The sequence below is a fragment of the Arachis ipaensis genome, chromosome B5 (genome assembly GCF_059453495.1).
Source record: "Arachis ipaensis isolate K30076 ecotype BB chromosome B5, ASM5945349v1, whole genome shotgun sequence".
In the NCBI taxonomy this organism is placed as follows: domain Eukaryota; kingdom Viridiplantae; phylum Streptophyta; class Magnoliopsida; order Fabales; family Fabaceae; genus Arachis; species Arachis ipaensis.
The window spans coordinates 13,781,738-13,791,801 of NC_142440.1; positions in this window are offsets into that span (position 1 = coordinate 13,781,738).

Here is a 10,064-nt window from a genome sequence, read left to right on the forward strand (position 1 = left end):
TCTTGAAGAATAGTCGTGCTGCTTCCTCTGCAATGCAGTCAGTAGGGGAAGGTATAAAGGTAGCATACTTCGAAAATCGATCCACTACCACGAGAATAGATCCAAACCCCTCGGACTTCGGTAAGGCAGAGATGAAATCTAGAGAGACACTTTCCCACGGTCGCTCTGATGGAGGCAGAGGTTCCAACAACCCACTTGGTGTCTTGTTTTCAATCTTATCTTGTTGGCACACAAGACAAGTCTTCACATAGCTCTCCACTTCAGCTCTCATTTGAGGCCAATAATAAGAAGATTCAATGAGTGCTAAGGTCCTTCGCTGACCTTGGTGACCAGCCCACTTGGTGTCGTGGCATTCTCTTACCAACTTCCTTCTCAGATTGTCCCATTTAGGAACGTATAGTCTTCTCCCTTTTGTGTAGAGAAGGTCGTTTTCTAACCAAAATCTTTTGGTCTTACCTTCTCTAGCCAACTCCACCAATTTCTTGGCTAGTGGGTCGTGATGCAACCCTTCCTTGATGGTATGCATAATATCTCCTTCAACCATAGAAATGGCCGACATCCTGTATGGTTTTGAGATAGGCGGTTTCGTTCCTAACTCCAATTCAATGTTGTCATCCATCTTTCTTCTAGGTGGTGACTGCTTTGGCAACTCGGGAGGCATCACATCCTTATTTTCTTCAATGACTTCCTTGATTTTGGGAGGAACGTCTTCTCTTTTGGATATTGACTCCTCTTGTAATAGAGCCAAATATGTAGTCTCTCCCTTCTTGAAACCTTTCTTGAGTTGCATGGTCGAGAGCATCGGAATTCCTCCAGCCTTTGAGACTGTAGGGACCATGCATGGAGACCCTTTCTCCATGACGCATACTATATTGTAGTATGGCATAGGTATTATATTTGCCTTCCTTTGCAAATCGAGCCCGATGACTATTTTAAAATCGTCCATGGGTGCTACTGAGAAATCCACAAGGCCCTTCCAAGAACCAAGAGTCATCTCAACCCTTTTTGCTACTCCCTTAAGGGGTTCACCCTTGGTATTCACGGGTTTGAACCAGCCATTCTTTTCGGTGATCTTCAACCCAAGCCTCTTTGCTTCATCAGGCGTGATGAAGTTGTGTGTAGCACCAGTGTCGATCATAGCCATGACAGGTTTTTCATTGACAAAGGCTTTGACATACATCAAGCCTTTCTTTTCTGCAGTACTTGCCTCTTTGGTCTTCACAGCATTTATGTGTTGGATAGATCCAACACACTCAGTTACTTGAGTTTGAGCTTCTCGTTCCTCAGCAATAGATGCCAAAGTCCCTAGCTTGGGACAATCCTTCATTTGGTGCGGTCCCTTGCACACGAAGCATCCTCCTTTGGGCACGAAAGCCTTCTTTTTTTCTTCGTACTCTTTCTTTGAAGAGTATTTTCCTTCTTTCTTGGTTGAGAAGCTCTTCCCCTTGTCTCCCCCACCTTTAGCAGAACTAGGCTTGGAGGAAGACTTAGGTTTAGAGTCTCCCCTATGATACTCAGTGAGTGATTCGGCCACCACGATGGCCTCATCAACATCCTTAACATTCCTTCTTTGTAGTTCTTGCTTTGCCCAAGGTTGGAGTCCATCAATGAAGAAGAACAATGCATCCTCTGATGCTAAGTTGGGGATTTGAAGCGTGAGAGTAGTAAACTCCTTTACGTAGTCGCTAATCGTACTCTTGTGCTTCAACTCCCTCAACTTCTTCCTTGCTTCATAAACCACATTCTCAGGGAAGAATTGTCTTTTCAATTCCCTTTTGAAATCTTCCCATGTGGCTATGTTGCAAGTGCCCTTTTCCATATCTACGCACTTTCTCCTCCACCACAAAGTAGCATTATCAGAAAGGTAGAGAGCTGCAGTGCGTACCTTTATTGCTTCTTCGACCACCCCTTGGCCTTCGAAGTACCTCTCCATTTGCCATAGGAAGTTCTCCACCTCGCGAGCGTCCCTTACGCCCTTGAACTCCTTTGGCTTGGGGAGATCAATCTTTGTCGTCTCCCTTATAATGGTTGGTCGAGATTTCGCCTCCTCGAACCAAACTCGAACTTCCTCAAATAGCTTTAAGGAATTCTCAAGCTTCTCTTCAATTTGGAGCATGCTTTCTTTGAAAGCATCTAGTTCTCCTAATACGTGAGCCTCGAGGGTCTCCTTGTCATGTTCTATCCTTTGGAAGCGCTCATCCATAGAGGATAGAACATTTTCCAACATAGAAACTCTTTCTTCTAAGAAGTTAGAGTCTTTACCTCTAGGCTCACTTGAAGAACGGACCTTCTTGCCTCCCCATTGAGAAAGAATAGTATCCCTTCCCCTTTGAGACTCAACATGCTCCATGGTGATACTAGAAGCCATTCCCACAAGCGACTTGTGCTCCCTCTCGAACCTTGCTCGGATACCAAATTGTCACGGCCTTGGACACACTCCAACGCTACCGTGATGGCACTCGGACTTACTCAACCTCTTGAGCTAAGACCAAGTCAGCCTAACCCTCAATACTTAGCAAGAAAGCTAAGAATACAAGAGAACACAAGAGAAAGGAAGCTTTGGTGGAAGAACACTTTATTGCTCAAGTGTGGTTACAAATGATTCACACACCCAAACTCTAACTCTCATCCCTATTTATAGCCATCCACCTCCTCAATGGATGGTTAGGATTAAATCTAATCAACGGTCCAGATTAATCATCCAGAACCTTCTTTACAAATATCTATCCTACCACAACTCTCTAAATGTTTCTAGATTATTCCATATCACTCTTTATACTTCTATATACATTTACACTCTTCTAGAATACTCTATGACCTTCCAGAGTCTTCTAGAACCTTCTAGGGTATTCCGGGACCTTCTAGGACATTCTAGAACGTTCCGGAACCATCTAGAGTATTCTCAAACACTCCAGAAAACTATTCAAACACTGTTAAATCTAACCTTCTAAAATTTTCCGTGACAGGATGTTGTTGTGCCAAATTTGAGCGTGTTTGGAGATATTTTAGATAATTCATTTGAGAGATTATGAGATAAAGTAATTAAAAAAATATTATTGAATAATTTAAATAGATCAACTAATATATATTTTGAATATTTGTAACTGAAATCGTTATTATCGCAATTTTAATATACATGTTCATTGTATTTAGCCGTTATTTTTTAATTTAATTGAATAATGATATGTATTAAATTTAATTGATTAAGAAAATTAAAGTTTTAATTTGTTGTGTCCATTTAGTGGCATATCATTCCTATGTAAAAATATAATGACTGGCAGGATTCGGTTTTCTGACAAAAAATTTGTCGGTAAAAATTAGAGGGAAAATGAAAAATTGACACGATAATTACCGTCAGATTTAGGATCGAATTTTTTTATGGTAAATCGAATTAGTGTAACGCTACGTTTTGGTCAGTCGCTGATTCATTAACGTTAGATATATCCACCAGTAATTTTGCCCTAAATTAGAACTGAAAACCCTTTCCCCCTTCATTTCAAATTACACACACTTTCTCTGTCTCTCTCCTCACCTTCTCGCCTCTCACTCTCTCTCTAACCCTCTTGTCTCTTCCATCTCCGGCAGCCCCTCCCCCCTCATTTCAAATTACACTCTCTCTTCTCACCCTTTCGTCTCTCACTCTTTCCCTAACCTTTTCGTCTCTCCCATCTCCGACAACCCCCTCCTCCAATAGCCCTCTCTCGTTGTCCGTCTCTCTTTCAAGCGAGCTTTGACGCAACTTCGACGATCGATGTCCGCCATCTCTAGTTTTGGCAACAACATAGTGTCACTGCAACTCCTTTTCCTTTCTTCATTTTCTTTTTGTTTTTTCAATCCAGGTTCTTAATCAAATCTCTTTATTAATTCTATTTTGGTTAATTTTAGTTTCATTAGTTTGATTTTTAGTTAGTTAGCTTAGTTAGAGTTATTTTATATTTTAATAGATTTAAGTGGTTAAGATATGATTAGAATAAGTTACTAGGTTTTGAGACTGCTGGAAGTGTTTGGAATTTTCTTATTTTTAATGAATATGTTACTGGAACTATTTAGTTAAATGCTTGATTGTGTTAATGACTTCCCTTACTAATGCCTGTTTTGCTGAAAATTTGTTGTAAAATGGGTTGAATGGTGTTGAATTTACTGAGTTGTAAATTACTATTTGGTTGGTTTGATCTTGCATATTTGATATTCATGCACACTAAGTGTTTGTGAAATTGCCTTTATAAGCATTTTTTATTTGGGTAAAGTATACTTTTTGTTCCTAAAATTTGGCAAAAGTTTCAAAAATATCCTTAAGTTTTATTTTGTTTTAATTTTGTCCTAGAAGTTTTCGATTTGCATCAAATATACCCCCGACGGCTAAATTTTCAAAAATTTAAGACCAATCTAACAATAATGCATGAAAATGATATTTGATTTGCTTATGTTGAGAGTTGTTCTTATGAGATTGTTATTGAATTGATCTTAAATTTTTTGAAAAATTACCCGTCAAGGATATATTTGATGCAAATCGAAAACTTTTGGGACAAAATTGAAACAAAATAAAACTTAGGCGTATTTTTGAAACTTTTATCAAACTTCAAGGATAAAAAATATACTTTACCCTTTTTTATTTTTATCATATGGTTTGAATTAATTATATATATATTTAGACAATTGATTAAGCATGATGCATTTTGTTACTTGGTGATGCTTGTTCATATTGATTATTGCTTTAATTATCAAGTTTGTGCACTTTAGCCTTGTGGTCATACTAGAACCTAAATTGTTTGAACTTGCCTTTAACATCTTTATGCACTTATTCATTTGGCATATTGTGTTGAAATTGTAAAGTTGGATTGTGAGCTCGCCTATTAACATCTTTTTAAAAACTTTTCAAGTTATATTGAATCATGATTGCTATGTACTTGATTTCAATTAATGTGTTTCTCTTACTAAGTTATATAGCATTCATATTTTTTTTTGTTTTAACTTGCGAATATCCTTTGTTTGTCTTTATATTGTTTTTGTGACCTATGTGTATGTTTGCTGGTATTCTCTTTGCAAACATGATGACAAACAAAGGTGTCACGAATTGGCCTCGTGACTGTAGTAAAGGGAGGGTGTCTACTGATACCCATGGGACTTCTCAGTCGTCGCTCTCTACTCCGACTACTCCTGGAACTTCACAGGCAATGGGTGCTACAAGATCAGCCGTTCATCATGGTCCTTGACCCCAACTATGTAGCTCCTTCTGCTGCGCCACCCCCGCTACCAGAAAGTTATCCGGCTGCTGATAAACCCCAATTTTGTGGTTTATCTTATGCTTAATTTAGGGAATTTTATCAACTTATCTCATATTTATTCAATGAAATAGCATGGTTTTGCAATTCTCCCTAAATTCGTGCTTAAGAGTGAAAACATGTTTTTTAGTCCTTAAAATAGCTAAATTTAATTCACTTTAATTCCATTCGACGCCTTGATATGTTTGTTGAGTGATTTCAAATTCATAAGACAAGTATTGGATGGAACAAGTGAAGAGAAAAACATGCAAAGTGGAGAATTTATGAAGAAATGAGCATTTGGAGAATTCAAGGCCACGCGCACGCGTGACATTGATCATGTGACCTCAGTAAAGTGAATTCGTTGGGGGCGATTTCTGAGCTTTCTAGGCCCAAATCCAACTCATTTCTGAGACTATTTCATGCAGAATTCAAGATGGGTCAAGGGGGAGCAATTAGATTAGCTTAAGACCATGTAAGTTAGTTTTCTAGAGAGAGAAGCTCACTCTTCTCTCTAGAATTAGGGTTTTAGGTTAATTGCATCTTAGATCTAGGGTTTAATTCTTGCTTTCATTTACTTTTTCTTGCAATTTATTGTTCTTTCATCCTAGCTTTTCTAGTTTTACTTGTCATTTTCTTTATTTTATTTCTTTTATGTTGATGAACTCTTGTTACTTTGATTTTTCTTTAATGCAAATTGATGTTTTATGTTTATTTTATGTTCTTATGGTTAATTGCTTTGTTTATTGTTGATTCCTTGCATTGGGTAGTTGTAGATTTTATTATTCTTGTAATTTTATAATGTTTTCCTTTTATGCCTTTCAAGTGTTTGACAAAATGCTTGGTTAGATATTAGAGTAGTTTTTGAGCATTCTAGGCTTGGAAAAAGGAATTAGATGCTCTTGAGTCATTAATACCCAACTTATGTTGGTGATCTAGAGTTGTTAGTTAATATTATTTCTATTGACTCTAATCCCTTGCTAATTCAATTAGTAAGTTGATTAGGACTTTTGGATTGAGATTAACTAGTCTTATTTGACTTTCTCTCATGTAAAGATAACATTATACCTTCTTTCAATGTTGGAGATGACTAAATAGGATTAGCTCTTGTTAATCATTGTATGATTATTAATGACTATGATAGAAAGCCTAATACTCTCGGTTATTTTTATTGGGTTGGACTTGTGACAACCAAAAATTAAACTTTGATTGAGTATTACTTGTCGGTTTGAAACTATACTTGCAACGAAGTTATTTCCTCTAATCGAGAAGAAAATTTCCTACCAACAGTTTTGCACTTTCAATTGCTTCAGCAGAGTAGACTCCTCCACCACCTCCACCCACTTAGTAGCCCACTACTTTGACGATGACGGCACCTCCAAGGATGGATTTTCTCATCAATAGCGTTAGAAAATTTTAATGAATTGGAACGGATTTTCTCAACAATTTTTAATTATTTTATTAAGTATAATCTTTTTAATTATATACTTTTTTAATGAGATTAATATATATATATATATATATATATATATATATATATATATATATATATTAAATGATAAAAGATCGCATTTGACAAAATAATTAAATGAATTTCATTTAGGTGATAAAAAATCACACTTGATTATTTGTTGAACACACCTATAATGAAGAAGATTCAAATTTTATTTAACAAAATTAACACAGATTCGAGTTTAATCATTATAAAAATGCTAACATGACATATTTTGTTGTCAGTATGCATAATTCTCTCTTCTCGACTTATTTAGAAAAGTATCTCTTCTTTGTAATTATATAAAAATTAGTATTTAATGAATAATTATACTAATGGTCAATCATTTCAATTATAAATCATTCTAATTCTAATTATACTCGTTGTCAACATTTTTATTGTCAATTATATATAATTAATATTTATATGATATTTAAATTTATAACTTTGTTATGCACGTGTTTATTAATAACACATATATTATTGAACATTCCCATAATTAATTTCATGTGACTAAATGTTATATATAGTATTTTTTTTATCGTTCACATGAGTCTAAGTTTTAGAGTCGACGTATTTTGTTTAATTTCTTAATTTATTATTCTTCTTTGAGTGCTTCATAGAATAAGAATGTATCCTTCTTTTTTCATCAAAGTTTATCCTTTTAAGGTATAAGTTATAATATTTTTAGGATAAAGTATATTTTTTGTCCTTGAAGTTTATTAAAAGTTTCAAAAATATTCCTAAGTTTTATTTTGTTTCAATTTTGTCCCAAAAGTTTTCGAATTACATCAAATATACTCCTATATTTATATCCCAGAAGTGAATGTACAAACGATATTTGATTCTACCTTTGTTGTAGCCTTAAGTTATAATCAACATAAACAAGGTCATTAAGTTTTTTATACTCTAACAGATTCCTTTTCTTTGAGTGAATGTGTTCAAAAATGCTCCAGATACACTCACAACCTAAAGAACTACAAGTTTGACTCAAAACACAAATCGCTAACTTTTGCAAGTTTGGTGCTCCACATCCATAAGATTCCCACCATTGATCTTAACATAAAAAGAAAATAATATCTCACAATCATAGAAGACTATTTTTAATAAGAAATTTACCAGGCATCACTGTGCTTTGCTCACGTATTGCAAACTGCCTTCCAAGGTCTTGTTCAACATTCTTAAAGATTCTCATCTCACTTGTCAATTTAGAATTTAAATCTGCATCACCGTAAGCATATCTCTCAATGACATCTAGTAGGCCAGAAGTTGTTTGCTTGTGCTTTTCAAATTTTCCAGCATTAAATCGAAAAGCTGGATTTAACTAATAACCAGCAGCATGAAGGTTTTTTCGAAGTTGTGAATCCCAACGTGTATCTAAAATCTTCAAATAAGGATCAACAATCCTCTTTCTTTTTTGAAACCTTTTCACCATCTCTTCCCTAGCCTTATAAATAGCTTGATAAAGGAAACTCATTGCAGCTCTATCTTTACTATCTATAATACCCAATACACGAACAAGTGGCTCAGTAAGCTTAACAATATCAATACATTGATTCCAAAATTTAGAATCTAAGACTTGATCCACAAAATTTTTAGTTTTGGATTCTTTAGAATAAGCTGAGCTTGTCCATTTTCTAGATGTCACCATAGCTCTGAGTACATCCTTTTGAGCTAAAATACTTTGCAAAGCAATGAAATTAGTAGCAAACCGAGTTGGAGCTGGACGAAGTATTTCTCGTTTACCTGTGAACTTTTTCATCAAGTATAAAGTATGGCAATGATTATTGATATACTTCGTTATCATTGAAGCTTGTGACATAGTTTCACTCACTTCCTCTAACTTTCTAACATCTTTAAACATCAAATTAACACAATGTGCTGCACAAGGAGACTAATACAATCTAGGAAACTCCGATTCCAACAACCTTCTAGCAGCAACATAATTTGCAGCATTATCCGTCACTACATATACAACATTCTCAGGACCAACAAATAATACAACATCCCTAAACAACTTAAACAAAGCATTAGCAGTTTTCGAGACATGAGAAGCATCAACTGACTTTAGAAAAATAGTTTCTTTAGGGCAATAAACCAAGAAATTAATTAAAGTATGCCTACAATGATGAGTCCATCCATCGGCCATGATAGTACATCCAGTTTGTTTCCAAATCTCATGATAATATTCACTCATTTTCTTTACATCTTCAACCAATTTACTCAACAAATGTCCACGAACTCTTCCATAATTTGGCCCTTTATAACCTGCACCCATGTTTGCAATAGCATCGATCATTGGCAGATAATAAGCTGAATTAACCGTATCAAATGGCATAGAGGCATCCGTCATCCATCTCGCAAGAGCAATATCACACTTCTCCATAATTTCTTTGCTTTGGAGAACATTTTTGATAGTTGGTTGAGCTCTAGGTGTTGTTGCCGATGGAAAAAAATATTGTAATCCGTTAAGTTGTTTTTCTTTTCTAGAGCTAGGTGCTGGAAGCCTTGATTTTTGTTGTTGTCGCATCTCATTACGTTCAATCTCATCAAATTCTTTTTCAACTTCATCACAAGCATTATAACTTTCTGTATATTCTTCTTGAGTTTTTCTTTTCTTAGTTCGAAGATCTTCAATGTTTTGATTTAATTGGTGTCTCACTACAGCTGGCACCTTTCGACATGCCTCAATATCTCAACCTTTTCCAACCAAATGATGCTTAACCCAGTTAATTCCTCTATCCCTAATAAACTTCTCGCAATAAATACATAACAGAACAGTTTTTTCTTTATCCACAACTTGTTTACAATGGTCCCATGCAGGATCAGTTTTTCCTCTATTGCTATTTTTTTGGGTTCCAATGGTTGCATCAGGAGTTGATCCTTGTTTTTAGAAAGTTGGTGTTTCTGATGGTATATTTGATGAAGCCATCCTAAATTTCTAATCAACCAAGACTAAATGACTAATCTACCAGAATAATATACAATAATAACTACTAAGAATAATATACAACAACAATCAAATATAACAACAATATATTACATATAACAAGAATATATTATACTATAATCAACAATATATTACAACAACAACATAAAACAAAAAATCGAACAATCTAACAGAAATCAACAAGTTATAAACTTATAATCAACTAAATATAGTCAACATAGATAATCAACATCCTTAATCAGTTAATTCTAACTGAAGTACTAAATTATTGAAAATTTGAAATACTGAATAACTTAAAAAAAAATAAAAATACATACCTTATGGCTGATGCAATGCCCGCAGAGAAGAGGGAGACCAGAGA